We start from the raw sequence: 11,832 nt of genomic DNA, 5'->3' as shown, positions 1-11,832 counted from the left end.
AGAAGTGCTGACTGCCCCTGCCAGGGTGTCCAAACCAATACACCAGTTCTATAGGGTAAAAGCTGTTGGTGCTAATGGCTCATGCTTGCAATTGCGGCCACTTAAGAGACTCAAGAATTGAGGTCGGTTCAGTCAAAAAGTTCACAAAAACCAATCTTAACCAATTCCTGGGACCAGTGATACATGCTGATTATCCCAACTATGACAAGTGAAGTCTAAAATAGATTAGCCATAGCCCAGGTGTGTACCTAAACAAGAAGTGATACCATATTTCAGAAATAACCGGCAATAAAAAGGGCTGAGCCAGGCACTGGTAGCTCACACCTGTAATCCTAGTTATTCAGGAGGCTGAGATCTAAGGATTATGGTTCAAAGCCAGCTCAGGCAAGAAAGTCTGTGAGACTCTTATCTACAAAAAACTACTCAGAAAAAGCCAGAAGTAGTGCTGTGGCTCAAGCCTTGAACATAAAGAGACTCTAGGACAGGGTACAGGCCCTGAGTTCAAGCCTCAGGACCAGAAAAGAATTTAAAAAAAAAAAAAAAAGCAAGTAAGAAAGAAGAAGAAAAAAGTGTTCAGTTGTAGAGAGCTTACATAGCAAGCCCAAAGCTCTGAGTTCAAAATTCTACTACCAGCCTTTTTAAATTAAATATTTTATTGTTATTATAAAGATACTATTTCATAAATCAGATAATGAGCACATTTCCTTTTGAATAATGCCACCCCTTCCTTCTGCTCTCCCAGTTCCTTTTTTTTTTTTTGCCAGTCCTGAGGCTTGAACTCAGGGCCTAGGCACTGCCCTGAGCTGGTTTATTTTTTTTTGTTTGTTGCCAATTTGTGTTACAGTTTAATTTCAATTACTCCTGAGCTGCTTTTGCTCAAGACTAGCGCTCTACCACTTGAGCCACAGCGCCACTTTGGACTTTTTGTGTTTATGTGGTACTGAGGAATTGAACCCAGGGCTTCATGCATGCTAGGCAAACACTCTACCGCTGAGCCACATTCCCAGCCCCCTTTTTTCTTTTTAATCAGTGTCTCACTGTGTAGCCCAGGTTGTCTTGAACATGACATCCTCCTGTCTCTGCCTCTCAAATGCTGCAATTACAGACATGAACCACCATACCTGGCAGTCATTCACATTATTTCCCCCCATTACTGTTAAGGATGAAGGGGCTGGGATTACAGGCATGGACTACCAGAGTATTTTTTTCCATTAATGTTAAGGATGAAAGTGATTAAAATGAGTACAGGAGGCTATGGTAAGGCTATGAGGGGCAGGAGTAAGTGCCATGGCTTAGCTGGTTAAAGCACCTGTCTGGTAGAAAGTACCTGGAAGGACTCTCTCTCTCTCTCTCTCTCTCTCTCTCTCTCTCTCTCTTTGGGAGATGAGTTTCAACAGGACTTGTCTAAAGGGAACAGGCTCTCCAGGAAAGCAAAAAGGTGCTCACTGGACACTTGTTTGAAGGCAGCATCTTCTGTCCAGATGGGTAAGGTGGTGGTGAGGGTTGCTTCTCATCTGGGTAACGGAGAAGCTGCTCTCTAGGCCTATGCCTTGAGTTAGGAGAAAGACCTCATGAATCATAGTTCCACTCCTCTGGAGTGGCCTAGTAACTCCTGCTGTCCTGCCAAAAGGCATGACTCTATCTGAAAAACAAAGCAAAATATCTCTAGTGGTAGAGTACCTGCTTAGCAAGCTTGAGGTTTTGCCTTGAATCCCCAGTACCAACAGAGGAAAAAGAACCAGAAAGTCTACATCCTGCACTCTAGATGAGATTAGATTTTTCCCCATGGTGGTGCTGGAGATGAAACCCAGGGCCTTGTACATGCTAGGCACAAGCTCTACCACTGGCTCATACCCCATCCCATAATTCTCAACATATTACCTGAAAGGAAAGTACACCTAGCAACTGATTGAGAATGAAAGAAATGGAATAGTAGGAAATTTGCCATGGGGAATATTATAATAAGAAATAAAGAAAAATGCAATACTCCCCGCCTACACAAAGAGGTTTCCACCAGGCTAGATTCCAGCAGCCTTTATGAGATAGGATCAGAACGGTTCACATAGATCCTGCCAGCCAGTTATTTGCCTGGACCTCACACTTAAGGTGGGGCCTTGTGTCCAGGCATAGAGTGAGCTCTGAGTGTCTCTTTGAAGGGTGATGGAGACACTCTCCCAGCCTCTCCAAGACCAAATCTGAGACTTGGTTTCTCTCAGGCTCTAGAGAGATGGTGTATGTTCTCCATACCTACTAGGTACAAAAAGGCCTTGTTCATTGGCTTTGCACTAAACAGAAGTCCTGTGACGTTCTCGTCATTCCTTCTGGAAGTTAAAGCTGTGGCTATTTGGAGAATATAACTCAGTTCTAGCTCAAGCCCACCGGCCACCAGCTGTCTCAGCTGCTCTTTGGAATTCTGTGGCAGTCACTCCCTGCTCTCAGTCAGTCCAGGGAGTCCAAAAACATCCTCGCCACCCCTCCCCCCAACCCTTGGCTCTCATCCTTCAGTCCCTTAACGCTTTCTCCCAAGTTACACGTGTGACTCCAGCGAGATGCTCCACAGCCCACAGGCTGAGCAAAGGACCCACAGAGAGATGGATTAGTGGGCATCTCACTCAATGATCATCCATCCTATCCAAGGCAGGGCTACCTGTGTTGTCAGAGAGGAGGAAATTGGGTTTGGCACAGGTCAAGGGACCTGTCCTGAGTCAGGCATTTGGACCCCCAGCTTCTTTGGGGGATTTTTTTTTTGTTTTTTTGCTTTTTTTGGTGCTGGTTCTGGGGGCTTGAACTCAGGGCCTGGCCACTGTCCCTTTTAGCTTTTTTGCTCAAGGCTGGTACTCTACCACTCTACCACACCTCCACTTCTGGCTTTTTGCTGGTTAACTAGAGATGAAAGTCTCATGGACTTAACTGCCTGGTCTAGCATTGGACCACAATCTTCAGAGTTTAGCCTTCTGAATAGCTAGGATAACAGACATGAGCCACTGGTACCTGGCTTTTTTTTTAATTCTTATTTTTTAGGGTGCTGCAGATTAAACTCAAGGCTTTGTACATGTTAAGCAAATGCTCTACTTCTGAGCTATAGCCCAAACTCCTGGACCCCAGATCCTTAAACAAGAAACAATGTCCCAGAGCCCTAGGCAAATCATGCCAACCCAAATTCAGCTGTCAGTGGAATGGGTTAGAACCGATGAACAGAAAGACCATTTTGTGGCAGGGATCATTCTCGAGAGGGAGCTTTCTGCCAGGGCAGAGAGCTAGGACTCATGATGTTTTGTTTGTGGGATGAACTGTTATCCCTGGCCCTATGCTTCTGGGACTCTGCCTGGGTAAGCATCTCTGGGGCCCCACCCCCAGGCCCAGCCAGAGATGGGCCTTCTCCACCCTCTCACCTGCCTTTGGCTTAAAAGAACAGCTGGACAAGTGGCCCCTCAAAGGCTCTCTGGCTATTTTTATGTGACCATCTGCCATCTAAGCTGGGCCTGGCAGGCAGCAACAGGCCCAAGGAATGCCTCAGCAGGTGGTGACTCCCCAGCAGCTGAGTCACCCTGCCTTGAACTGGGGGGCCCTGGAAATGTGGTTGAGGACAAAGAGAGGCTGGGAAGTGGAGGCAGGAGGATCTTAAGTTCCAGGATAGCCCAAGCAAAGCTGACAAGACCCTGTGTCAAAAATAAAATACAAAATGTGGGTGGCTCATGCCTGTAAGATTCTAGCTACTCAGAGGCTAAGATCTGAGGATGGAAGTTCAAAGTGAGCCCAGGCAGGAAAGTCTGTGAGACTCTTGTCTCCAATTAACCACCACAAATCCAGAAGTGGTGCTGTGGCTCAAGTGGTAGAATGCTAGCCTGGAGTGAAAAAGCAAAAGGTCAATTTTAGACTCTGAGTGCAAACCCCATTCCTAGCAAAAAAAATAAAATAAAATAAAATATAAACAAAAGGGCTGGGGGTGTATCTCAGCAGTAGAATAGAATGCTTTTCTGATAAACATTAAGGCCTTGAGTTCCACCTCCAGTACTGTGAGGGGGAAAAGAAGAGACAAGTATTGGTAGCTCAGCTCATGCCTGTAATCCTAGCTACTTGGGAAGATGAGATCTAAGGATCATGATTCCAAGCCAGCCCAGGCAGAAAAGTTTATGAGACTCTCATCTCCAATTAGCCAGCAAGGAACAGAAGTGGAGCTGAGGCTCAAGTGGTAGAGAGCCAATCTTGAGTGAAAAAGAAGGGAGAGTGCCTAGAGCCTGAGTTCAGGCCCCAGTACCAGCACATATGGGCACACAGGCACACACAGGGCATGTGGCAGCTTCTTGGGCCACGTCTAGAGTGCATAGTGATCTGGGTGCTAGTGACCTGGAGCATAGCATGGGCCCAATGCTGTGGCCAGCTTGTAGGGCTGACCAGCTGGCTGCGCTTCCCTTGCGACAAGCCCCTGGAGTACCTGCAGCACCCAGCTTGACAAAGCTTGGCTACTTACTAGGATAAGTGTTTTTCTTTCTTCTCACACCTGGGACATTTAGTCACACTTGGTGTTACACTTTTATGACTCGAGAGTAGGGTCTCTAAGACTGACCTGCTCGTTGATCGTTCTTTATGATGTCCTAGCTCAGATTTCAGAGCACACTAGAGTCAGCAGGCAAGATTGGATGGAGCAAAGTACTCTTTTCTTTTTCCTTGTTTAATACTGCAACAAATAGTGATTCTGTGTTTCTAATAGAAAAAGTACAGTGTTTGTTTCTGAAATCCTGGTTGCTGTTCACCATACCTCATTTTCCCTAATCTATCCTGTCTCACTTCATATAATAAGCATGTTGTAATTTTTAAAATATTGAAAAATCAAGCACTGGTGGCTCATGCCTGTAATCCTAGCTACTCAGGAGGTTGAGATCTGAGGATCACAGTTCAAAGCCAGCCGAGGCAGGAAAGTACATGAGATTCTTTTTGTTTTTATTTTTTGGGGGTCCAGTCGTGGAGCCTGAACTCTAGGCCTGGGCACTGTACCTCAGCTCTTCAGCTCAAGGCTAGCACTCTACCACTTGAGCCACAGCGCCACTTCCGGCTTTTTTCTTTTTTCTTATGTGGTGCTGAGGAATCGAACCCAGGGCCTCAGGCATGCAAGGCAAGCACTCTACCACTGAGCCAACTTCCCAGCCCCATCCATGAGATTCTTATCTCTAACCCTCAGAAAACAGGAAGTGGTATGTTGGCTCCAAATGGTAGAATGATAGACTTAAGCAAAGAAGCTCAGGGACAGCCCCCAGCCCTGAGTTCAAGTCCCAAGACTGGAAAACAAAATCAATAAAAATATTTAAGCTGGGTGCTGGTAGCTCATGCCTGTAAGCCTGAGGCTGAGATCTAAGAATTATGGTTTGAAGCCAGCCCAGGCAGAAAGTCTGTGAGACTATCTCCAATGAACTTCCAAGTAAGTGGAGCTGTGGCTTAAGTTATAGAGTGCTAACCTTGAGCACAAATGCCCAGAAACAGTGCCCAGGGCCCGAGTTCAAGCCCCAGGACCAGCACACGCATGCACACACACACACACACACACACACACACAAATATTTGAAGACTTGAAGGATTTTTGAGGGGGAGAGGGCCCACTAGGATTTGAGCTCAGGGCTTGCAATGCAGATGTTCTATACTTGAACCATGTCTCCAGCTGTTTTTTTCCTTAACATGAGATCTTGCTGGCACCAGTTTGCTTCAAACTCCTGGGCTCAAGTAATCCTCCTGCCTTAGCTTCCTAAATAGCTGGAACTATAAGCCTGGGTCATCATACTCAATTTAAGGAGTTATTTTAAGCATGCCTGAGCCAATAGGGATCAGAAACTCTTTGGGGCCCTCAGATGGCCCAAAAGGAGAAGTTGGGGAATTAAACCTAGGGGAAGGCTCTGGGTGCAAATGGCCTTCTGCTAGTTCAAGGTTTTTGGATCTACTGTGGAAGCAGAATGCTTCTGTCAGCCTCTGAGCAGAGCCATGTGGTACCCAAGGTAACAGCAGCAGCGATGTTAGACCTGGGTGTGTACTAAGGGCTGCTGGGGATGATGGTGTTGGTTATTCACTGGCTATTTTGACTCTCACCCTTCAATGATGACTTTGTGAGCATTAATTCCTGGGCTAATTGCCTTCCTGCCTTCTCTCCCTCCCTCCCTTCCTTCCTTTTCTTTCTGGTCCTGAAGTTTGAACTCAGGACCTGGGCACTGTTCTTGAGTGTTCTTGGTGACGGCTAGGACTCTACCACTTGAGCCACAGCTCGACTTCCATAGCTCCACCACTTTTGGGGTGGTTAACTGGAGATAAGATTCTCACAGTCTTTCCTGCCCAGGCTGCCTTTCGGCTACAATTCTCAGATCTCAGCCTCTAGCTAGAGATCCTAGATCTCTAGCCAGGATACACAGGTGTGAGCCACCAGTTCCCAGCTGGCTAAATGCTATTCTATTTGAGCCATTTGCAAAGATTGTTTCTCCCACATTAAATCTTCCCAGAAGCATATACTCAAAGAATGGTAGAGGGTTACCATGATGGTTTGCCTAAGGATCGACTGAGAATAGGGCTCCTTGCCCCCTTCTTCATGTTTCTAGCTTTGGTATATGTGGTAGTCTCATCCTCTTCAGTTTCATGCAGCCAAGGCATGGGTGGTGCTTGGATCTTCTTAGGTTTTGGGTATATGGCACCCAGGTGGTATTACCTAAACAGCTGGCAAAGCGTCTAGCTGTTTCTCAAAGAAGGGAGCACTAGCTCACTCAAAGAACTGAAAAGATGCTTTTCAGGGACAAGTGACCTGCTGCTCTGGAAATTTTCTAAATGGCTTCTAGTCATGACAACTAGAATAAGTATTGGGCAAAGTTAGGGCAGGTAAATTGTTACTGCTGAATGACCCAGTGTAGCAGTGCAGCCCTAAACACAGTGGCATGAGTGTCTTCTTGTTCCTGACCCACTGCTCTGCAGCAGCTCTGCTTGGAGCTGCATATATTCTGCACACAGTTGCAGGCTATAGGCATTTGGGCCCTGGCTTAACCATCTTAGAAGAACTGAAGGCAATTATAACAAGAAGCAGGAAGCCAAAAGGAGGTAGCAGAAAAGAGAGGGAAACTGCTCAAAACTTTCCTTCGATGTGATTTGCTTACAAGAGGAAACAGAAGACATGGAGTGGGCACAGTCCCCCTTAGTAAGGTAGGCTGGGCACTGGTGGATCACACCTGCAATCCTAGCTACACAGGAAGATGAGTTCTGAGGATCACCATTTGAAGCCAGCTCAGGCAGGAAACTCTATGACACTCTTATCTACAATTAATCACTAAAGAGATCTGTGGCTCAAGTGGTAGAGCACTAGCCTTGAATACAAAAGCTAAGTGACAGCACCCAGGCTCCGGGTTCAAGTCCCAGGACCAACACAAAAAAGAAAGATAGAAAAAAAGGAAGGAAAGAAGGAAGGAAGGAAGGAAGAAAGAAAGAAAGAAAGAAAGAAAGAAAGAAAGAAGGAAGGAAGGAAGGAGGGAAGGGGGAAGGGGGGAAGGAAGGAGAGAAGGAGGGAAGGAGGGAAGGAGGGAGGGGCAGGCAGACAGGCAGAACATCATCTGTGGCTTCTTCCTGGGCTGAGTATGTGGGCTCACCCTTCTCAAGAACAGCCACATTCTCATAGGCTGGAGGCATTAAAAAGGAGCATTAAAAAGGTAACATAGGGGACACAGGCCTGGAAAGTCCATCTCAGGATAGTGGACATGCTGCCTTGCTTCTTAACACAGAAAGAAAAGCATAAAGCTGGGCTTGGGTAGGGCTTAGTGGTAGAACTCTTGTCTAGTGCGTGAGAAGCCCTAATTCAATCCCAGCAGGCATGAAGCAGGTGACATAAGGTACTAGCTCAAAAGGAGAACTTTCAGGAAATGAGGAGATCCCAGATTTAGGATCTTTGTACTGAAAAGACCTTATAATCTCACTGATGAGTCCAGTGGACTCAGCAGGAAATCAGTAACTTTTACAGAGTGGACAAGAAAGTAGAACTATGGACAATGGAAACGCAGTAGCTGACCAAAGGTGCTGTGATACTTTATTCCAGGCAAACATGTCTGGGAATGAAATTCCCAGAACACGGAAGCCAGCTCCTATTTTCCCCCCATTTTGGGGCCTTAAACTTTGGTCTTCGCACTTCCTTTGCTTGTTTACTTAGATGGAGCTCTACCACTTGAGCCCATTCCTCTAGCCTGGCTTTTTTGCTGGTTATTTTGGATATGAAATCACAGAGTTTTCTGCTTGGGCTGCCTTTGAACCTGGATCCTCCAGGTCTCAGCCTCCTGAGTAGCTAGGATTTCTGGTGTGAACCCCTGGCACCCCACTGATTCTAACTTTACAGATAAGTAGGGACTTGAGGCAGGGATGTTTGATGACAGCAGGGTAAGTTTAACCGCAGTTTGGCTCTACACATGAGATAAGGGCTTCTAGTATTTATGTATTTTGTATCTTATGGCATGTTGACCCTTGCAGCAGCAGAAAGTCTTGAATGTCTACATGACCATGATGTAACTATGAAGTGCACTGTGGTGGATGTACAGTACCTGTTTTTCGTGTTTCTGAAAAAGGGGGCAAGCACTGCGGGCTCATGCCTGTAATCCTAGCTCCTTAGGAGGATGAGATTTGAGGAACATGGTTGGAAGCCAGCCTGGGCAGACAAATCCAAGAGACTCATCTCCAATTAACCAAGAAAAGCCAGAAGTGAGACTGGCGGCATTGAAAAGGAGCAGTAAGTGAAAGTACAAAGGTCTTGAGTTTGAGCCCCAGTAATAGCACATAAAAGAGAGTCCACAGAACAACAAATTCTGAGTTCATGAGTCCCTTTTCTTTCTCTTTCTTTCTCTCTCTCTCTCTCTCTTTCTTTCTTTCTTTCTTTTTCTTTCTTTCTTTTTCTTTCTCCTTCCTTCCTTCCTTCCTTCCTTCCTTCCTTCCTTCCTTCCTTCCTTCTTCTGTTTTTGTGCTATGGTTCTGGACATGAATAAACTGGTGCTCTTGGGCTTGGCCTCATTCAGAACACACAGAGGACACTGGAATGGGCTTGACAGGGTCTTCGTTATTATTGGTGGTACCCACCACCTTGCTGAGTCCCTGGAGCCAGCCCAACCTGCTCCTTCCTCTTTCTGAGCTAGCATTTTTTTCTGCTAGTAGCTAAATGTGAGCTACAGAGTAACTTGGATCAGATGGAGAAATTTCGTTTGAAATTCATGTTGCCTCATCAAGAGAGTCCCAACTGCTGAGAACCATCCATAAATGGGGGTGGGTATTAATTCTGCCTTTTTTTCCACCTTTATTTTTGTGCTAGTACTGGGGCTTGAACTCAGGACCTGGGTGCTGTCTCTTAGCTGTTTTGTTTCAAGGCTAGCATTCTACCACCAGATTCACAACTCCGCTTCTGGCTTTTTGTTGGTTAATTGGAGATAAGAGTCTCACGGATTTTTCTGTCCAGGCTGGCTCTGAGTAATTAGGATTACAGGCAGAAGCTATCTGCACTGGCAATTCAGCCACTACTTTCCCAGGATCAAAGCCTTGTCATACAGAGAGTCCTCTGATGATAGCATACCCAACTTTCTGGCCTCCTCCCTGCAGGCTCCAGCCACCCTTGCGAATTCTGTGAAGAAGCAACTCTATGCAAGATTACTCACAAATTACAGGCAGAGGAGATGAGAGAAGACAATCCCCCCACCTTCCCAACCCCTCCCCAAGCACCAGAGCGCCTCCTCCTTAATCCACCCCTCACGTGTCCCACACTCCTCTCAGCACACAGGCCAGGCCTGTTTCCTGCTTCCTGCCTTCACCGAGGGACAGGACCCAGCCTCCTTAACTGGGGACAGCCAAGTCAGGGCAGCGCTGACTCAACAGGATCGGGCACTGGAGTGAAAATTCCTTTTTTGGAAGCCAGGCAGTGGCTTCCTGGAGAGCAGGATCCTTGGGAAATGACTCAAGCCCAAGGGCTGGAAAGGCTAGAGCACTCTCCCCCATCCCTCCTCCTACTCCCCCACCCTCACCCCGGTGGATGCCAACGCCGGGAGGGCCCTGTGGCAGAGACCCCAGAATCCCTCTCTCCTGCAGTGACTGTGGACTTGGACAGGCTCAGGCCAGCTCCTCTCATAGATCATAGCACTGATTGTTGCATCTGTCACACTGTAACTCCCTCCCACCCCCAGCCACTCTTCAACCAAAACAGTGCCTGAGTCTTCACTAGGAAAATCCATTCTGAGGGAAGGCAGAGTTTTAAGGATTCCTAGATCTTCCCCATTGACTTTCTGGCCACAGGTTGTGTGGGTTCCTGGCCTGGCTGAGGGAGAACTTACCTGAGCTGACAGTGAACTCTGACCTGTACCTGTGAAGGGAGGACCTCTAGGCCCCTGGGGAGAGCAAAGATGGTGCGGTATGGGAATTGTTGTTCTTTTGGTTCAGGGTACCCTGTCATGTCTTCACTATGCCAGAGCTGGCAGCTAGGGAAGGCAAAAGACCTTGTGGATATAGATGGATGGGCAGATAGGTAGGTAACTAGATAAGGTAGATAGGTGATAGATAGTAGACAGATATCTATATTTATCAATCTAACTATTTATCAGTCTACCTATCTATATTAATGCCAGTACTGGGACTTGAACTCAGGGCCTGGGTGCCATCCCTTAGCTTTTTATTGCTCAAGGTTAGCACTCTATCACTTGAGCCACATCTCCATTTCCTGCTTTTGGGGGACAGCTAATTGGGGATAAGAGTCTCACAGACTTTCTTGCCCAGGTTGGCTTCAAACCATAATGTTCAGATCTCAGCCTCTTGAGTAGCCAGGATTATAGGTATGAGCACCTGGCTAAGGTGCAGTATTTCTTAACAGGACAATCACAAATGACAATAGGAAGAGATTTGTCTCCTAGCTAGAATTTGTTCCCCTTTATTCTAGGAAGAGCACCCTGTTTCCTTCTGGAAAGCCCATTCCCTGCTGTGATTGCAGGGTACAGGAAGAGATGCAGCTCCAAACCTCCTTGAGTAGGGGATGAAGTTGTTATCTAACTCTCCTGGGGAGTGCGGCGGGGACAGTGACAAAGCCAGCTCCAGGGAAGGAAGAACCATGAGACTGAAAGACAGACCCCAGACAAGGTCCTGCATCCAGCTGTGCCACATCTGGAGCCCCTGTGGCATCTGCAGCCTGGGAGATTGCCCCTGGCTATCTAGTCCCCTCCAGGTCCCAGGGCTGAAGTCACTATGCTAGACTCCCACCCAGTTTTCAAACAGTTTGTTTTTAAAAGGAAAGGCTGAACATACTGCTAGAAGGCACCACAAATTATCAGGTTCTTAGGTTTTGGGCCCATTGGGCTCATTAAAGGGCCACCTTTAGAAGGGCCCCCATGTAACATTTGATAACACAGTAATTAGAGACTTAAGTTGAGTGTTGGTGGCTCACACAACTAGCTATTCAGGAAGCTGAGATCTGAGAATTGAGGTTCAAAGCTACCTCGGACAGGAAAGTCTAAGAGACTCTTATCTCCAATTTAGCACCATAAAAGCCAGAAGTGGAGCTGTGGCTCACGTGATAGATTGCTAGCCTTGAGCACAAAAGCTCAGGGCAGCATCTAGCTCCTGAGTTCAAGTCCCAGGACCAGAAAAAGAAGCCAGGATTAAAGGTATGAACCACATATCCACTTCCTGCTTTATGGGGTAGTTAATTGGAGATGAGAGTCTCACAGACTTTCTTGCCCAGGCTGGCTTCAAACCATAATCGATTCACTCCTATAATCCTGGCTACTTAGGAGGCTGAGCTTCTAGGATCCAGTCCAAAGCCAGGCCAGGCAGGAAAGTCTATGAGACTCTTATTTTCAATTA

The sequence above is a fragment of the Dipodomys spectabilis genome, unplaced genomic scaffold (genome assembly GCF_019054845.1).
Source record: "Dipodomys spectabilis isolate Male_0828 unplaced genomic scaffold, ASM1905484v1 ptg000083l, whole genome shotgun sequence".
NCBI lineage: Eukaryota > Metazoa > Chordata > Mammalia > Rodentia > Heteromyidae > Dipodomys > Dipodomys spectabilis.
The sequence above is the reverse complement of the archived record's forward strand: the minus strand, read 5'-3'. Positions refer to the sequence as shown.